Source organism: Xyrauchen texanus, chromosome 28 (assembly GCF_025860055.1).
Source record: "Xyrauchen texanus isolate HMW12.3.18 chromosome 28, RBS_HiC_50CHRs, whole genome shotgun sequence".
Lineage (NCBI taxonomy): Eukaryota > Metazoa > Chordata > Actinopteri > Cypriniformes > Catostomidae > Xyrauchen > Xyrauchen texanus.
Window position 1 is genome coordinate 10,546,999 of NC_068303.1, and position 21,364 is coordinate 10,568,362.

General features: G+C 39.2%; 1 protein-coding gene across 1 annotated transcript in view; it reads left to right on the top strand.

Moving 5' to 3' along the window:
• The window catches only part of LOC127621985 (transcription factor HIVEP2-like), a 49,255-nt gene that overhangs the window by 12,934 nt on the left and 14,957 nt on the right, over positions 1–21,364 (top strand). Inside the window, exon 2 of the mRNA XM_052095825.1 lies at positions 15,105–15,254. The gene's annotated coding sequence lies outside the window, so the exon portion shown is untranslated. The remainder of the gene's footprint in view (positions 1–15,104; positions 15,255–21,364) is intronic.

A 21,364-nucleotide genomic window follows, 5' to 3' on the forward strand; every position in this document is an offset into this window, starting at 1 on the left:
AGAGTGAACAAACAGACAGGGTTTAAATACACAGACAAAGTGGAGACTGAACGAGACACAGGTGAAAACAATGATGAGTGCAGGCAGTGGGGGAGGCCGGGAATTGTGGGAAATGTAGTTTAACACACGGACAGTGAGCCTCAGGGCGGACAACAGGGAAAACATGACATGGACCGGGATCGGTGACGGGTGAGATGGAAAATACGGAGCGGACAACAAGGAAACGTAACAGCACTAAAACACATTCTTGAACACATTTGAAGTTATCAGTCAGTAGTATGATTTCTGTGGAATCCCAGGGACTTGAGTTTAGAGACCAAAATCAGTCATGCTTCTAAGGTTGCTGGACTTTAGTGTCAGTGGGGCAGGAATATCACTCATCAATGACACCACTGATCTCAGCTGCCAGACTGCAGGCTGAAACAGCGGAAAAACATATATCCGTTTTTGCCTCTGGAAAAAAAAATCCTACCATGTCATATTTGCTATGCGTTTTTTTTTACCTGTTTATTTATTTCTCTTACCCCTAGTCTGATGTGTCTCCAGGGACAAATGTAAATACAAATGTACAAACAAGCTCTCCTGGGATGCACACATACCCATAAGGGATGTGTACAAACACACATACTCACACACACACTCAAAACATTCAAGAAGCCTCATGTGTGTGTTCATGCTCAGGGCCAGATGATGAGGACTTGTTTGTGATGGGAGCCAGCAGTGACCTCAGACACTTAACAGAGAAGCTAGTGTACCCCTCCGCCCCTCTGACACACAGTCTCACAGTGGAGTTTGTATACCCCTCCATCCCAGCGAGACAGCGCAGCAACTGTTATGTAAGTCACACACACATATCCGTGGGCGCACATGCATGCACACTATGACAGAGTTCACAGCAAGGTTCTCAACCAAGTTCAGTGGTGGAGCCCAGTGACACCCTGTTTTCTCCATTTGTGAGGAGGTCTGTATTATCAGAGAACCATAAGGGTGCATTCTGGGTGTTACTTAACAGACTCCCATCTCAGGATTTTGTAGGATCATCATTTTCTTTTTCGTCTTTCAGGCTGTATTGTATTCTCTCCACACTTACCTTCCCACAGTGCTATAGAGAGCATTACTGCACAGATATCTAAGGACAAAGGGCTGAAGCAACCGCATCACTGTCTGGATCAGATCTTTTAAGACAGGGCCTTCCCCCTGAGAGTCAAATTGTAAAATCAACTAAACTTTCCTCTTATCCAGTGTCGCTCACAGTTACATGTTTCTGCATGTAAAAAATGGTTTCATGTTGATTCTTTGAATGTGGCAGACAAGGAGTACATTGTGATTTTTTTAACAGACAGAAATCAGAAGGGAAATTGCCTGTTGAAAGGCAATAGCCATTCAGACTGAATCATTTAATTTGTGTCTGGGCGAAGATGCTGTTTTTACATGGTGAGGTGATGATAGACAATACTTTGCTTTAAGAATGACTCAAACACACAATGTCATATTTTTGTCTGAATGTTATGCAAATGTTTTTTTTTTTAATCATTATGGTTGTGATATCAGAAATTGTTTAGTAGTTTCAATGTGGCAGTAAACATAGATGGTCCGTTTAAGGTCTGTGCTGTAACATTCTTGGCTCTTAAGTTGTGATCTTTTCAGGGGTTCACAGGAGCACCTGTAGACAGAGGCTGTTTTGTACTACTCCATCAACAGACTACTAAAGTTGTTTGCCAAACAGTTGTTCATACCTTAGCCGAAATTCTTTTTTCTGTTTCCAGCCCTCTGATATCACACGTGACTCAGCGAGCTGAATGTGGCCATGGTATGAACATGGTACGGAACAAGCTGAACAGGAAACACTGGGGCACACTGAAAGGCTCAGCTGCATGTCAGTGGAACTGGAAAAACAATTATCTTAATTTCGTGTTGAGAGGTTTTGTCCCTGTGCTGGGAGAGACTGAGAAATTGTGAATGAGCAGTTCTATCCCCACTCTGGTGCCTTTGTGATGTAGTTGTGTGTCTGAGAATTGGAAATTCATGGTCAGATTCCACTACGGACCTGTCTCTGGAAAGGAACATGCCCATGGAGGGGACTTATCAAATTATGACAGACATGGAAAAAGGCAGAGAGCTGCTTGATTTTCCCCTTTCCTTTTGCTGTGGCAAGTATCTTGGAAAAAAAAACGTCAAGGGTCTTTGTCGTAACAAGTCGGGGATAAAAAGACGACACCATGTGAAAGTGCTGTGCACTTGTTTGTGCAAATATGTATGCTTGTGTGCTAGTGCCCAGCTTTTACATGGGTAATATTTCATATGGGGAAAACTGGCCTATTCCTACATTTTTGTTTTCTCCAGTGGAACTTAGAGTTTCAAAGCCTGGAACTGTTAATCAGTATTTTTTCTGAGCCCAAATGTGTGGCAGACCCCTACTTCATGGCCGGAAACCTGGGGCCTGTCCCTCTAGTCAGAACTCAGAAAAAACAAATGAACAATTCTTCCTTATTCTTCACCTCACTTCCTTTGTCTCCTCACTAAAAAGAGCGTTATTGCGATTTGCTCTTGCATGTGGGCGGATGTGTGCATGTTTGCGAGCGACAGAGTCGTCTGCACTGTTGTGGTATTGCATCTGCAGTCTTGTGGGAGTTTAGATCACACCTTTACATTACCACTTTCTCCAACGTCACTGACACAGTTCCGGCCTCACACATAGTAATCGCTGTGTGGATCTGAGCATGGAGCATAATGCAAACATCTCTTCAGTTTCACCACAAACCTTCAATATCAGCATGAACTTTAATGAACAATGTGAAAATATAATGAATATGCACAAAAATCCACAGGCCATGATGTGAGAATGACATTAGTCCTTCAGAGCTTTTGCTGTTTATCTCTGTGTAGTTTGGCAGGGAATTATCTTACTACAATATCCCATGTTTCTGTATTGTTTTAGCTGCTCCTCAGAGGTCCAAAGCCACTTCAGAAATGTCTGAAAAATCTGTCCTCAGAGAGCGCATGCTTGAGGCCATTTCAGGAAAAGTGACAGCCAGATTTAGATATATAATGTAATTATAGATATTACTATATTGTTGCCTGACTCCTCTCTATCCCCGAAACCCCTCTTCACATAAGGTAAGCATATAAAAATGTTGAAGCTGCTCTGCCAAAAGATGTTGAATGAGTATTATTTTAGCCACCATTTACTTGCTGAAGTTGCTAGGGTGCTCTGGATGGTTACTAGGGTATGCCTATGAATTTTCTGAAATTACTGTTACTGAATGACTGCTTGTTTTTAGCCCAGTTTTTCACCCACCAGGTGAACATCCTACATTGAATCCCTTATAAAAGACAGAGTGCACCTCTCCTTATTAAGCTGGTTGATTTAATACCTTATTGACAGGTTTACAACAAACGGTGCAGGACAAGTTACACACCTCAATTTCTCATCTTTACATTGCATATCTAATCAACTTCTAACAAACACATTTGTATAATTATTTGAATGATCACTCATATGTGCATCACATAACCATGTGTCACTAGGTCTTTGGAATGGTTTTGTCCATCAAACATATCAAAATGCCCAAATACAGGTCATTTTGAATTTACAATCTAATCCACTAATACATGCTGAACAGATTACAGTAGCATGGTAAAGTTAGTTTTAGTTTAGCAAATTGCTTTTGTTCTCGGCTTCAAAAATGTACAGGAATGTGCATCGTGTCTTCTCCATACGTCAGATCAAGTACAGGATAACATGATGGCTTGATCAAAAACAGGAGACAATGGTGAATATTGAAAACTCAATGTCATCTCAACTCTCTTATTGGTATTCTTTACATAATGCGAAAATTACCGGGATTTAGGCCTAAATGGTTTACTGCCGTTACGTCGTCATGACAATGAAGTCAAATACACTGGATCATTTTACACTGACAAGGTTACTGATATTAACTAAGTGACTCATACTAGAGTCATGTTAATGTGTATTATGTTTTTATAAACATAAAATGTAAAGTACTGTGGTTTTATATTTGAAAAGGTGTGTAGTTGATGTTTTGTGTACCCATTTACTATCATTTTAGGCCTATGTGCCTTTCTGCACTAAAAAATAAATTTAGAAAAAGGCAAATTATTTTCTGTGGTAATCAACATTTTGCCTCAAATTTTGTCAATACAGTTTAAATTGTATTAAACCGAAACATTCATTGAAAAAATATATATTTAGATATGTATGTTGTCTCAAAGAAGTATTTGTTTTGTTTGAAATGTGTGCTCTGACTGCTGTTCTCAATTTCTTAAAAGTTTGAACAAAACATTGAAATCATTGATTTGCAAACTGTTCTATCGTCTTCACTCTTCACACGTTCACACTTCTGTCCCATGATTCATATACAGCAACATGAACCAAAACTCTACCCTACCAGCTTTTTACATCTTTTCACACCCATTTCATTAACTTTTTTTCCTCCTGTGAGGAACTCGCCTTTTTTAAGAGGTGTGAACAGCAGGGGGGATTTTAACTGGATTTTCTGGGTAGAGTCTACATATTTTTATACTATTTCCAAGAATAAATTTATTTTAGTAGTGACCACCACAACTTCAACATGTTCTACATTGTTCATGCAAATATATATATATATATATTTATTTATCAATCAAAAATCAGCCTGATGCATTAAAGGCACAAATCCATGAGTGAAAATCAACAGTGTACAGGAAATAGAGATGCTGTTATTTACTGAAGATGCCATAATTATGATGCCACAGTGACTTCCTCTCCTTCTTCATACAGCTGTGACAGTCCCACCCTCAGCACATGAGCCAGACACCAAAGATGCTTTGTCTCTTTATCAGATTTCTGGAAGGAAAGCTTTAATTGCATTATACAAATAGGCCAATTTGTGAAGAAAGCCTTATTCAGATGAAGATCTTAGCATCAATAATTGTTTGCACCCATAATGTTCCTCTCAGTACAGTTGGTGTCTAGTCAGTAGACTGATGGTTTGTCAAGGTTCCTGTCTGCTTAAAAGTGGGACGTGGAAATGTGGATTGGCCAATTCATGGGAAATAAGTCCTGGGAAAGTTGGCACCTGGACAGTATGATGAGGTGTGACTGCTTCTGTTATTATGTGTATGGGACATAGGCTACTTTACCAGCTCTTCCCATAGGCAGAGCATAAAGAGAGGGCCCTATTTTGGAATTACAACCATGTCCTTAGGACTCAAGTGGCTCCAAATATACTTTCTCTCTCTCTCTCTCTCTCGCTCTTTCTGCTGGATTATGTGGCCTTGACTGTCAGGCTTGTCTGTAAAGGGCCACTTTAGTCCTGTGCTTAGCTGCACTTCAATATTAATGCATCAGGAAGCTTATGGAGGGGCTGTTATTATCTCCCACGCATGTCTGTCTCCAGCTGGGTGACAGTTAAAGGTACAGGCGCCACAGAGAAAACAGTCCTGTATTCTCAATGATGTGGGCCAGTAAGCAGCGCCTAGAGAAACAATCATAACATTGATATTGTTGGCCCCCAGGATTCTCCCCCGTGGACTGTATTCACTCTTAATTATAGGAGTGGTTGGAGGGCAGGGCGTGCTCTCTCTCTCTCCAGTAACAATATTATTTTATTGGGTCTTAGGGGAAAGCCACAAAATGTCAAACTTTCTCAGCCCCATTAATGTCTTGGTGATACACTCTGATCATTGGTAAAAATCCTCCTCTATCGTTTGAAATGGAGCATGTTTAGTTGAGGTTGAATCAGCATATTGCTCTGTCTCGTTCATGTGCCACGCTTAGCAACTCTTTGCCACAGCAATGGTACGCAGCAGTGTGTGAGCAAGTGCAATTACATATGTATGCGTTAACCGCTGTAGTCTCATCTCAGAAAACGCTTTGTCTGGGAGAACAGTGGCACAGCCTCCTTGACACTGGTATTGGTTTTAAAACAGCTCCGTGCAGACACAGCAGAGTAGATATCAAAGGCTAGTGAATGGTATGACCAAGGCACTGTTATCCCTGCAGTGGTGAATCAATGATGATGCAACAAGAAGACTTTGTCATCACACCAATATATGCTTTATTTGCGATCAATTCTCTTCTCTAAATTGCTGTTTAAATATGATTACAACTTTTTCTCCTTCTTTAAAAATTTGTGATACTCCTTTTCTTGGTGGTGTCTCTTGCTAGATGTGGTTAAGTGTGATCATGAGTAAAGATTGTGAGAATAAATGTTGAGTTAGTTCCTAGACTCCATGTTACCTCTGACCTAGACTGAAGTATACATTTGTTCATTGGAATTGTTGTTAAAATGTTACAGGAAAGTCATCTTATGAGCAACTTCCCTTCAGGGTGAAATTCCTTGACTTCCTGAATCGCTAATTTTTACTCAATACTTTTCCACATTTTGAGACATTGATCCATTCCTGTTGTTTTTATATATATATATATATATATATATATATATATATATATATATACATTTTGGTTACAATAAGATTTAGACAGTAGTTCAGAGTCTGTCTAGGCAGTGACTGATTCGTCTGGAATCAGTGGTAATTCTCAGATGCAAAAACTATGATTTTTTCAGACCTCTATTTTCTTATGGAAACTCAACTATAGAGCCTAGTTTATTCCTTAATTTGATGTTTCTGGATGCACTCATTCCACAGTTATTCGATGCCCTTTGTGTATTTCAGATTTAGGAAATTTCATCATAAATCAGGACTGAAAATCAGAGTTAGGTTTGCGTTGATGGAAGTTTTGGCAGCATGTTATGAGAATACTGCACATGAAGAGCTGTTTACCCCTGATGAGAAGGCAGTGGGTTATTGTTTAGACCTGCAGTGAGAAACCAGCTGCTTCACCACCATCTTCAATCAAAGACCATTGCAGGAATCTCTTCCTGCTGCAATAAGTTAATCATCATCCGCAACACCTAAAATCCAGGGAAAAAAATGCCATGTTTCATGCCATTGAAAATCAAAAGGCGGCAGATGTGTTATTTTGTGTTTCATTCATACGGGTGCCATTGCTGATTGGGTGTTAATAGCTTTTGCTGCTTAAAGTCTCCTGTCTCCTTAACCATGAGTATGTTTATATATGCATACTTCTATAAAAGGACAGCATGTCTCTTACGGGGTAATGGCACTGTGCTGTGGTTGTGCAGCGTGAGCCAATTAATTACACACTCGTAAAGCTCTCATTTCAACCCAAAGACTGTTGTCATTGCTGTCAAAGTCCCACCAAACTGCCTGGACAATTTCAACAAATGCCCTCCCCAAACACCATTCCCCCAGCAAGAGAAAACTAGTGAAAAGGCATGTTAGAAAGAAATTAGTGAAAACTGGACAGACGGGGCCTGGATGTATTTTACAGACTGACTCAGACACCAGCTCACCGCCAGCTTCTTGACTTGTATAACAGTGTGGAGATTGAAACAGATAGAGCAAGCTTGACTCACAGTGCTATCATGGAGAATCTGCTCTTGTTTTTCTTTGGTAGAGGAAGGAGAGAGAAGAACAGAAGGACAAGTGGGAGGGCTCGCCTTGCACAGCAAAAGACATCTGAACCCAGTAACCTCACCGTGGTCTTCGAGGAGAGGTTATCTTCAGCCCATGGCTAGTGTGGAGGCCAGGATGAGGTGTTCTACAAATGGGTTCATCAACTAATTCTCTTGGGGTGGTTGTTACAGTTCTGTATTACTATCACACCCAATCTAGTGTGCTTAGCTTGTTTGATTTCAGTCCCACTTCCCACGTTTTAAATCTCAGGGGTGGATTCTCTTGGCAATTGATGGACTTGTACTGATTCTGGCACAATTTCTTTCACCACAGCCCACCTCTGATCCATAAAAAGCACTGCTTGTGAAAGGGGTGACAGGGACAGTAACCGGTCCACTCATGACTTAAGAGTCACTTCCCCATTTCAATCTGGGACTTGGAGTCAGATGCAATGTAAAGGGAAGGGTTTGAGAAGATGGCACTGATTAGCTCGCTCTGGGGGCGACTGTCGTGGCTTGCGCAGAATGGCTGTGGCACACTGTGATTAACGCCCATTAAACGCCATGTGGCTTCAATTTGTTGCAGCCCAAATCCTGTCTCCCAATGGGCTGATTATAGATTGCGAGCCCAGCTCTTCTACACCTGTTGGATTGAGGAGATGCTCATTGTGCACTGTTTTGGGTCATGTGGTTATGCTGACTAAACAAGCAATGAAGAGACAGCCCTCTTTGCCTAATAGACATTCTATAATCAGGCTTTCATAGCTCATTTAAATCACAATAAACTATGAAACTAAAACATTTTCTTTCCAGCAGTTGTTTGACTGGAAGACCTATAGGTGTATTTGCCTTGTGATGTTTCAAATTTGTCTTGAGCAATTAAAAAATGTCTCGCCTTTTAAGACTGGTCAGCTCATAAACCATTGAATACCAAACATCAAGGTATCTGGCTGGTTCTTGCCTAATATTGCCTAATATTGTGTAGGTCCCCCTCGTGCCACCAAACAGCGCCAATCCACATACTGCAAAAAATTATTTTCAAGACAAATATTTTTGTCTTGTTTTCCTGTAAAATTATCTAAACATTCTTAAAGGAATTATTTACTTGTCAAGCAAAATGTACCTGTACTTTTCAAGACAAAAATACTTGTCTTCAAAATAATGAAAAATAAATTATAAAAATAATTATTATAAGGGAAACAATTTTATTTTACTTACCCCATTGTCAGATTTTTTTTCTTGTTTTAAGTCTCAAGTTCACACATTTTGTCAGATTTATCTTAAAAAAAATACTTCATATCTTCAATATCCCATTTTGCTTGACAAGTAAAGAAATCACGTTTTAAGAATGTTTAGATAATATTACAGGGACACAGGATAAAAATGCTTTTCTTGAAAATATTTTTTTGAATTATTAGTGAAAATCCCAGAAGATCAGCAGTTACAGAAATACTCAAATCAGCCCACGTGGCACCAACAATCATCCATGTTACTATCAAATCAGCCAATCGTGTGGCAACAGTGCAGTGCATAAAATCATTCAGACACAGGTCATGAGCTTCAGTTAATGTTCACATCAACCATCAGAATGGGGACAAAATGTGATCTTAGTTATTTGGACCATGGCGTGATTGTTGGTGCCAGATGGGCTGGTTTGAGTATTTCTGTAACTGCTCATCTCCTGGAATTTTCACACTCAACAACCTCTAGAATTTACTAAAAATGGTGCCAAAAATAAAAAACATCCAGTGAGTTCTCTTGACGGAAATGCCTTGTTGATGAGAGAGGTCAGCAGAGAATGGCCAGACTGGTTCGAGCTGACAAAGTCTAAGGTAACTTAGATAACCGCTCTGTAAAATAGTGGTGAGAAGTATATCATCTCAGAATGCTATTCTGAGATGCAGGTTGGCGCTGATTTGGCAGCATGTGGGGGACCTACACAATATTAGGCAGGTGGTTTTAATGTTGTGGTTGATCACTGTATGTCTTATTATCTCCAAGTTCTTGCGAGGTTATTTCAGTATAGGAGAAAAAGTAGTGTCCAAACCTGACCAGGAGTAAACCCTGACTCAGTCTGTTGGAAAGATCAGACACATTAGTTTAATGCACATAAGACTATTCTTTAGAGACAAATTTTCCCACTTTAATTTCAGGTCATGATTTTGGCCAGGCATCGGAGCTAATGTGAGTAGAAGTGCCGTCAGGAAATCCACTTAGCCCGATTTCCCGGCTCTTGTGAGGGGTAACATGATACTGGACCCCTGATGTCAGGGGAACACTAACTGCCCAACAATAAAACGTGTGACTTATGTCATGACCGCAACTATGTGCTGAATTCCTCACTACTGTACTCATCTGTCAGCGGTGTTCTTTCCATTAGAACACCCTGACATGAAGCGACAGGGGAATCAAGGGGTGGAAGGAGGTAGAAAGAAAGATAGAAGGGGGGTTTGTGTGCAGCTGGGGCTGGAGGAGAACAACAGTGCCTACTGATTTGTTTGTTTGTACTAGGAGGCATGTGATGGTTTAACAGGATCCTTTCCCTTTTTTTCCTGGCTTCTTTTTAAGACAGAGTAGAAGGAGGGATCTGTCACCTTTGTTGGTTGTGTCATTTGTCAACTGTACTTTCCAGTTTCCTTCCATAAATTTTTAAGTTGCCCCATTAAATATAAGGTAATTGCATTGTCTCTATGTAACGCCTGGAGCTACAAGTCCTATTAAAGAGACACAAAAGCCAGTGAGTGTTAAGAGTATTTATTAAAAAGAATGGTATTAATTATGGAGGAGAAGGAGAGTGCAAGAAGAAGAATAGTTGCTCAGTGGTGATCATCCACCAGGGAGTTAGAACCTGCAATGCAATGAGGATCACAAGTGCCACTTTAATGTTAGCACATTATGTATATTTGTCCAAAACGCTATCAATATTTCACATACTGATGACAGACTGAGGATGAGGATTTGATATTGTGTGCTATAGTGTGCTGTGGCGATCTATTCTGGGCAGTAACAGTTCCTTCTCACCCTATTATTTGTCCCCAGCTGGGCTTCATTTAATCGACTTCCTCAAGTAAAAAAAAAGTCCCAGTTTTGGACAGGAATGGTGTCATGATTTGTCAGACGTGCAAGAGAATGCAAATTGCTACACAGGGAAAGAAATTTAATAGAGAATATGTAAAAGAGGAAATGAGAGTGTGTGGCCATGGTGAGTGCAATGAAGGTGTCAGGCTGAGGCAGGTGCACCTGACAGAGTACTCATTAGTTCCCATGGTTGCAGGGCTGGTACCATGAGCAGTGAGTCACAATGATGACAGCTCGACTAGCCCCAGGGCCCTTCCTCTTTCGTGATACATTTAGCTTCTTTATACCACCTCAAATGATCTTGCTAACTTTGCTGTATTACTCTGCATTAATTTTTTAGCACCCTGAATAATGTTGGGGAAGTGAGGCAACAGGAAGGCTCATGTACTTGACAAATTTACTGATAAGAGGATGTTGTCACTGGCTATATGCAACACTGGAGCCAAGTGAATGTAAATAAGACTCAATGCACAGAGCTACACTTTGCTGCTCAGTTGTTAAGCAGGATGTGCCTTGGCATCATGACCAATAAACTGCCTTGTTTCTTGTATTTCTTGGAACCAAATTTATGGCATGATATTATACTGCACATTTTCCACAGAAATATTTTTTAGACCATTGGAAGAAAATAATATGCGTTCACTTGTCACTCTTTACATTTTAATTGACACTGGAGAGTGGCACAGTGCATAGAATATAAGAGTGTTTGACAAAATGTGTCACATGTCCTCAAGTCCTTACAAGTTATAATTTTCAGTGGGGAAAGTGGAGGAATATAATTACAGTCAGTTATTTTTACCCTGTACATCTCCAACTCATCAACTGTTCATATAGCTAACAGTCCTATACTGTACGCTGGGTGTCTATATTGGATGCATTTTTAAGGTATACTAAGGATTAAGCACTCATTTCTTCCCCCACCACAGCACAGAGATCCTAGTGGTAAGAATAGTTTCTCTTTGTACACATGGAACAATAAGGAGTTCACCCACAACAGGTCAGCTATTTTAGTTACTTGCTCAAAACCCCTTACCAAGGAACTCCTGCAGTTAACACATACTTACAGACAAAAGAGTGCTTTTTGAAAGAATGTTGAACAAATTGTCATTCCTCAGTGTAGGATCATTTGTAAAGGCTCAATAAATTGTATTATATTTTCTAAAGAGTGGTTGACAATTGAAATCATGATAATATAATGACAATAAAAAACACTTTTCAAAGCATGTCAATCCAGCACAATTCAATAAATGCATCAGTTTCTTCTCATTCGCTCATAATAATATGCTCTGGTGTCTGCTTTGGATTTACTGGCACCAAAGTCCTGAAACCCATTTGAGCATAACAAAAACACTTCACTCCATGCCGTGTCTGTAAGGTTGATGATTTATACATTTTTAATCAACATGTTTTATTATAAAGACTTAAGAAAAATTGTTATCTTCATTTTAAATGGCTAATGTTTTGATTTCTAAACCGTTTTGATGCTGTGAATTATATGTAAGACCTGGTGAAAGATTTTTTTGGGGTGATAGGAAGTGTTGCCTGTGTTTACCCTGAGTGAGGTCCACTGCAAATTGGGATGCAACCTCACAGAAATGTCTTGTTTTTCTGGGTTAGTTGAGCTTAGTGCAGCAGAGCAGCATAATGGTGTTAGTAATATCTCCAGCCCTGGGGCTCACTTTAGATTGCAAGGCTGCTGAGCAAAGCTTGGCTGCATTCACTTCAAGGCAGAGGGAGAGGAGACATGACATGGTGAAGCATACTTCTATAGATAATCATTTGGAGAGCAAGCCTCAATAGCACTACAATGTCAGAGTAAGCTGTTTAACTGAGACTACAAGGTCTACTAAAAGGTTACCTATTACAGTTGTTGGCATTGTCCCAGGGTCTTCTGTTATTTTTATTCTTTCAATTTATAATACAAGGGTGTTGTTTTAGGAGAACAGGTTCAATATATGTATTATACATCATACTGTATGTATACTACAAAAATTCCAACCAAATTAATTGGTTGTCTCAGTGTGCCTTCTTTTTGTTAATTGGAGCTGTTTTAAATTTGTATGTTTTTTTATTCTAACCCTGACGAATGCCTTTGTGCCAAAATGCTTTGTGTTTCTTTTACTATTTTTAGATTAAAAAAATACATTCACATTACATTCAAAGAAATGCCCTGTAATTTGCTTAATAAATGTATTCAATTGGTAGCGGTGTTCCATTTGTTCATTGTTCTTTTTCTGTCCTGATATCAAATCTTTATTAGAGCCCTTTTTATAGCAATACTAATGCATGTTTCTTCCTCGTAGTTTGCTGGCTGAGGGTCAGTCTTTGCCAGAAACAAACAGAAGAGCCATGTGGTCATATTCTGTGTTCCTTGTATTTTAATATCTTGAGGGCATTTTTTGTCATCTTATGGCACTTTTCCACAGCATGTTATGGTTCGACTCGACTCTGCTCTCTTTACATTTCTGAGCTTGCTTTTCCTCTGCAGTTTAGTGCAGCCTCAACATGGGTGGGATTATAGGCTGATCGTCATTGTTGCATCACCTCTACTGCCGTGACATCATCTTAAACGTAACACAAACATTACTGACCATAAACAATAACACGACCACTAGCTGTTAGCTACTAGCTCATTGTGCTGCATAAAGCAGTTGTTGCATGGTGAATTTACACATGTGTAACAGTTAAATTGGCCTGGTTGTATTAGAAGCAAGCTTTCCAATAGCTGGTCAACTACATAAAGTGAAGCTTTCAAGACAGAATATAAAGCGAACGTAACAAAACGTACCATCCATCGACCATCCACTCTCCCTCCCATTGCTCACCAGTCTATTGCCATAGATAGCATCAATTTGGTCAAACCACTTCCACTTACTTCTATTTGAACAACTCCGGCTGTTGTGGTTCTTGATGGTTCTGTAGTCACTTTCAAGTGTTATTTTATTTATTTTTTTACACTTTTCCCTACTCTGTTGGTAGGTCCTGTGGTAGCCGTGTGCGGCCATCAGCTGAGAAACTTCCTGAAAGTCTTTTTTGTTTCACAGCGTTTCGTTCGTCACTAATGAGAACGAAACGACTGCACTAACGACTGCACCTCGTTTATTGACCATGGCGAGATTTTGCACACAGCCATTTCTTTTTACAATTCGAAAGTCGTGTGAACAAATGATACCGCTATCACTGTTGCTAACTTTAAAACTACCGGGTTGATGTCCCGTGTTACAAATCCTGTGACGCTGGTAGTGACAATTCTCTCTGACCAATCAGTGATCTGCAGGGTTTTGACGTCATTTTTGTATCGGCTCGGCTCGCTTGGAACCTCGACTAATGTGATACTAAAAAGAAGTACCAGGTACCAGATACTATCCACGGTGTAAAACCACCAAAAAGCTTGTTGTCTATTTATTTAGACAACAAATCTTACTTATAAGGACATTTTATTCTGTCAGATAAGCAATCAATGTAATTATGCCCAGTGTTCTATAATGGTTGATAAGATTTTTGTAATTTGTCAGACAATGTCATTGTGCATGGAGGGAGGATACATTGCACATTGAGATTAGGGCTGAATGATTTGGACAAAAAATCGAATTGCAATTATTTTGAAATTAATTTTATTGTGATTTGAACTGTGATATGATAAGAAGAACCCCAGACCCATAATACTCACATTCCATCTGTCCAATGTTATTTCTCTTCAGTTTGAGAAAGGGTCAGCCCACTTTTCATCATAATTTTTTGGAAACCCTGTCAATTTGTAATGTATTGTATTGTAATATATTACTGAATAATAATAATTAGTTAAGAAATTATTACAGAAATATTTTATTACATAGTTATAATAATACAAATTATTATTTTTGTTATTCAATATTTATTTATTTCTGTAATTATTTCTTGGCTTGCTCATGGCATCGCTATGCAGTCCAGTTATACCATCAGCCTTTATTTTAGTGGATGTTTTATTTTGGCAGTAAACTAAACTCTTTAAATATAAAGTGCTCTGTGCCCATTTGTTCACAGAATCAAACATGGAGCACATCTGTAACTCAGGGCACCAGGTAGATTTATGTGAATCAAGCACAGAACCGCTCTTAAACCACTGAAAGCACCATATTATGAGCACAGCACAGAACTATTTCTTAAATGTAATTAAATCACAGCCCTTGCACTTTGATAATTGCACCAAGTCATATCACAAATTTGATTTGATTTATAGTTCAGGCTTAGTTCAGATTTGTATTCCTTGTATACAAATGAAGGAAAAATTCTATATAATTTGATGCATTTGAATCCGTATTGCCATGCCACATAACACTTTCCGTATATTATCCCACAGACAAGCTCTTCATTTCAACATGATATGTGCATAAACACATCAGAGGATTCATATTAAAAGTGCAGGATTGCATAGGGCTTATTGTTCAAGCACATGCTTGATTCCAGTTATTTTATTAGATAAGAAAAGCCTAAAGATACTCTAAACTCTATAGTCTCATATTAAACATTATCATTAAACTTGTTTCCTTTCATTTTCTGTCACAGCAGTCTGCATAATCTCAGCACCCTGGCCAGGGGATCCTTCTGGTCACCCCACTGCCCAGCCTTTCCCTGCCTAACCTAACATCCCATAGATGTTTACCTTGAGTTCCCAAACACCTGTCTGTCCAATCTGGTCATGCAAATAACCTTCCGGTGAGTATGTAACATCACACCACACCATACAAGAACAAAGATTGCAGAATTAATGTCTGGGAACCAATGAAGGACCCAGGTGTTTAGAGTGGAAAAAGTGGAAAGGGGAGGTTAGGGAGACACATGTTCCGGGGGCTGTGCATCTGGCAGGGCTGTGTGCTGAGGTTGCAGATGCAGTAGGAAGACAAAAGTGCATTGCTGATGATATCTGATTTACCACAGCTGATAAAACTCCTGATTAGCATTGAGAGACCCTTAATGCAGCAAATTGGAATCACACATGTATTGATGCACACAGTAGATGTACCTTTAATAGTTTATCAATCAAAAAGGTCTTTTTGGTATCACTTCCAGTTTTCAATCCTCTAAATACAATTCCTGACTTTGATCTTTTGCTGATAGATTCCATTCCGTACAACAGCGCAAAGCTTGTCTGTTCCCATGAGACATCTCACTAGGGATGCACTGATCCACTGATATTGACGTTTTTAAATGGATCGGCATCGGTCCGACAAGCTCGATCCAAATCCGGTACTGTGTGTTAGTCATGTTCGTTACTTTCCAGATCAAAATATGACATAAAAGAACCATGAAAACACAATTAAAGTAGTTCATATGACTCGTGCATTTTATTCAAAGCCAACTGAAGACGTGCAATAGCTCTGTGAATCACCAAAGCCGGTGTTTATAAGTAAATATATCAAATGCTCGCGCAGCTCCGGCACGTCCGTGAATGGTGCTGCTCTGTTTAAACACATGTGCGCCTATTTTTAGCCTTCACAGCGGTGCGCAATATTTGAGCGCTACTCACGAACAACATCTCTGTTGTAGATGCTCAATTGTTCGGTTCACTTGTAATATCCATTTAATAATGGCACTGGAGGTGTTTTTTTTTATTTATTTTACCAGAATTTGTATAAGAAGCGAATTAAACTACTGTGAACTTGCCTACAAACAGACACATACAGGACTTCCTGGGGAGTTCAGAATGTCAAAATAAAAGCGTGAGGATTTAAAAGTTAAAAGGTGTCACTGAGAAACTCATGGAGGCAGGTTTTATTGAACAAATGATTAAATCGTGACGTAAACATCATGTGAGTAAATCCAGTTGAGCAGAGTGCCAAACAGCAGGTGAGTAATATCCAGACAGGGTATAGACACGATGAACAGATGAAAGAGATTACTCACAACAATCTTATGATATTTGCAGGCAATAATGAAGACTCAGGTATGTTTGACATAGTAGAAAGGTCTGGAGTCTCAGAGATACTATCGAAGAGAACAGACAAAGAGTGTGTGTGAAAGCGGGGTATATATGCAGTCCTTGACTATCCACTAATGATATGCAGGTGCGTTTAATCAGAACTCAGGGGAGAGTGAGTGCTGTGACGGCAGTGATGAAGAAAGAGAGAGAGAGAACGGTGGATCCGTGACAAAAGGTGCACGATTGAGATATATTACTATATATTACTTTTATAATATATTATTATCATTTGCTTACAGATTATAATAATAGTTGAATGGGTTCCAAAAAATAACTGTGTGAATGAAAAGTGAGCTGATATCTAACAACTAAATTGAACAAAAAAAAAAAAAAGAGATCTGAATTCTTTAAATTCCAGATACAAGCTGAAAAAAATTTCCACAAAAAAAAAAGCTTATTTTCTACTGATGACTTGAATGATGACAATGAATTACTGCTTGATTATTCAGTATACTAGTTAATAATAAAGTTTTTCTTAATAAGATATACATTTATATTGAAATAATGTGTATTTTGAAGTTTGTGTTTCTTTACATATTAAAGAGCACACCCAATTATTTCCACACAATAATGTAAAGATATTCTAAACTGATTATGCAAAAAACAGCACTGGGATCGGTATCGGCCAACACTGAGATTTTCGGATCAGAAGAGAAAAAGTGGTATCAGTGCATCACCATCCACTGAATCTGTTACACACTTTTATGATGTTTGTGGACGTCACAAATGCCAGCGCATCAAAGCCTGAGCGTAGAACTGTGACAGGGCTTATTTTCCCTAGTGCTCAAGAGTTGTGGCAGGCAGACACCCTCTCATGCATGTTTGCCTACCAGTGCTTAAGCATTTAACTTAGGACAGTTACTAGAGTCATTTATTTGGTCTACTCCAGGAGGCCAGGGCACACCGCTGACAGATGTTTCAACTTTTCCACACATGACCAAAGCCTACAGATGGTCTTCACTTCTCTTTATAGGATTTTGGCAATGGAAATACTTGGAACTTTTGAGGTATACTGCTCCACTTGCTTTGGCCAATCCTGTGCAACAGTTTTTATCAAGCTGTGGGTACTTGCATGTGGCTGAAGGATTAACATGTTAGTCTATAGGGTCCATGTATGGTTTATCATACATCATAAAGTTCTAATGTAGGTGAGAGGAAGGGAAAAAAGCATGTGTATAGTTTCAGTGAAGCATAATGTTTTAAGCGAGGAACCAGTAAGAAAGAGAATTAATCAGTGCCTCCACAGCTGCTTCCTGATATTTCTGCAAAATGTTGTGGAAATTTTAATGAAGGCAAGCTTGTAATGGTTTCAAGCTCACCCTGTGGAAAATATGACAGTCTTTCCATAGACAATTAAGACTACATGAAGCCCTGGTTTTTACTTTTTTATCCCCATCTTTCATTTCATAGGGCAGTGTTCTGTTTAAGCCAACACTAAATGGAAACATGTACATTAAAACAGATACAGCTGTGGAGTCTGAAAAAAACCCTAGGATTGTTGGCACTTTGTTAAGCAGTCTTAACTATTGTACCTACAAGAAGATTTAGCGTCAAATCACATGTTGTCTCCCACAGTCCACAAGGCGGGCATATTTTTAAACACCACTTCCAGGAAAGTGTCATAAATCCATCTAATGACCTATACATGTTGCTGATGATCTTTCCCCCCTTTACTTCCATGATGTTTTCCAGCATTGCACCAGTCCACAAATATGCAGCTCTTGTTTTGAATGGGTTTTTCATAGAGCATGTTTTCATCTGTGCCGTTGTCAATTATCGAGGCATACTGTAATTACTCTGCTCTGCCCCCATTTTGGACTGCTGGAATGCCTTAGATCCTGGGACAGACCTCTGTCCCAGAGTGAGGTACATTTTGCCTTCTTGGCACCCTTTTTATGCAGTGGCCTATCCAGCCACTTATTTGATTGGTAACAGTATCTTGTGCTGGGGGGATTGCACCTGGGCTTTTCAGAGTGCCAATTAAATTCGGCATGACCTAATGTTGAAAGGGGTTTATTCTCTCTTATGTGAATAAGACTGTCCCAGTGTGTGCCTCTAGTGTCATAGAGAAAGAAAGAAAGAAAGAAAGATAGAAGGTAGTGATTGAGGAGAGAAAAGTGTTTCTCTACTTGACAGTGATATGCTTTCTCAGCGATCTCTATCAAATTCTCTCCAAATGGTTGGTGGTTTTGTCATTTCTGCAAATAAATTAGCATTTTTAATATTAGTAAATACATTGGGTACATGAAAGCTGGCCACTTTCTTAACTGCTGTTTCTATTCATGAAGATAAATCACAACATTATAACAAACTGAGGCTATGGCTAATGTCTTATTTAATGCCTGATGTCAAGGCCTAGGCAAATTTTAGAGCATAGCAATTTATGAGAGAGCAGCTGTCTGGACAGATAATGTTATTTAAATAATCACCATTGATATGATTATAATAACAAGCTAATGGATAATGTGTCCTTTCCACTGCCATATTTCAAAACTAATCAAAGCAATCGAGTGATTTCTCCCTCTTCTTTATGCTGTGATTTTCTCCTTATGAAAGAATTGCCCATACATGAATATGAGACTGTTGATGCTTGATTTTTTCCGGTACATTCACTCTCTCGCCGAGTCGCTGGCATCACAGCTGCTAAATAATTACGCATTCGACCAAATGTCTTGAAGAGTTGTATGCACCTAGTTTCCGGCAGCAGTGCTGCCATCCCTCTCGGTCCACACAGGCAGAGAGTTGGATGGGCTGGGTTGTGTAACTAAAGCCCCTTTCATAACGCAATTCATCAACACCATAACCCTGCATGGTATTCATGCCTTCTCCACCCACACATTCACCCACTCTGCTCACCCTGTCTCGAGATTAGCTGTAGATGCTTCCCACGCATGCTTTCTCTCCAGCACACACATAAATGCTCAGGCACAAAGTGTTAAAAATACTTCCTCTTTGCTTTAATGGCTTCCTCTCTCCTACATATAGCTTTGAAAGACTGATTGATCTGTCTGAACTGCAAGTACAACTGTCTTTTATGAACTCCCATTTATATTGATATCTTGCTTTTTAACTATTATTGAGAAAGGGTTATAGAAACACTGTGATTCTGTTATTTTAGATTTGTAGAACTCCCATCTTTACCATCTGTATATGATTTTAGCAGACCTGTGTCTCTAAACTGGCCTCTCTCACCCGGTTGCAAGTGAAGCTGGATGAGTGGTCTGCCCAAGATTCAACATTGGGGTCTTAATGAGGAGTCAGTATGACACTCCGGGGGGCTGACTCGTACACATTTTGGGCGATACATCCTCCAGTCCTGCTAACACTGACCAAAATCACAAAATTTGCTGGATGAGCAAAAGGTGAATCTTGTGGGGAGCTGAGACAAACTGCAGACAAAAGACAATAGACAAAAGTTCTGAGCGAGTATAGGGAAAGGTAATATGAGGATAGATTTATCGGGCCATAATTCAGGATTGTTTCAGAAATGTCCTTTCTTAGACAGAGCGGACAATGCCTATTTTTCAGTTAGTTAATAAGTTAAATGGAAGAGCAGCTATTGAGATCATTCTCTCATACAGTCGTGGTTGGGTAAGTATTTGCTTTGAAAGGACATGTGCCAGTTCCTTCAAAGCACAAGTCTTTATTGTGGTATCCTTACCTCAGTCTATTTTCAGACTTTTTCATCTACTCTCCGCCAGATGATAAAGCCAGTTGGAGTAGTAAAAGTTGCCTCCATCACTAATGAGTTGGGATAGCTGGAACAAGGATTGTGGAAAATCAACTCTGCAACCTCTCCTACTTTACAAGAATAATGGTATTTGTGCACACTTGAAAATCCCTAATGGCAGTAAATCTCCTCTTGAGACAAACAAGCAAGGTGTAAGAAAAATTTAGATGCATATCAACAATACAAATAAGGCAGAGATGGGTCAAAATATAGTTAAGGGACTGACCATGATTATTTTAGCGATAGGAATTTGTCACTCTAACCTCTATAACCACTGGATGAAAACAATTAGCACAATGTTGAATTATTCAGTGTCTGTCCTACAAGGGATAACAATTTTGCCACTTGGACTCGAGAAATGAGACCTGGCTTGTGTACCTCCCCAGCATCATGACTGTGATGTCACAGTGGAGCAGACAAAAGGTGCAACCCAATCTCTGGAACATGCCGCCCGGTGTGCCCAAGTGCACCTCAGTGCAGTATATGATCTAGTAACACTGTCTGCATACAAAGTGTCCATTAGCTTAAGTATGCAAACCATGAAGCCATATATATATATATATATATATATATATATATATATATATATATATATATATATATATCTTCACATTTTTCTAGAGTAATTTACAGTACTGAAACTACAGATCTTTAAGTTCTTTAACCTACAGCTCGCACTGTAAGGGGATTTGCATTGCAAAACTGTCCCTTTAAAAATTGGGGAGCTGGAAATAGAAAAACCTGACTGAATTGCCCTATTTGTTTATTGCTATAACTCTGTTAACATTGGCAGGAGTTAAACATCCAGGCGGCTGATTATCAGTGTTAAAGAGCATGACTAGGAATATTTCAAGAACATACTTTGGCAAAATATATTTTTTTCCATGTCTGCTTCTATTTTATTCTCTGCTTATTTATTCATTTTTATATTTATTTGCAGTCTTGCAGTGTCCTACAGTGAACTTTGAGGAGATTAGGCATTTCCACTGCATAATGGCTTTAAATTTGATAGCACTTAAAAAAAACAGGGAGTATCCTATCAAGTGAAAATGATATCCAAATGGCTTATAATGTGACATAATATCTCTCAAAATCCTTTTAGGACTGCCACACCAT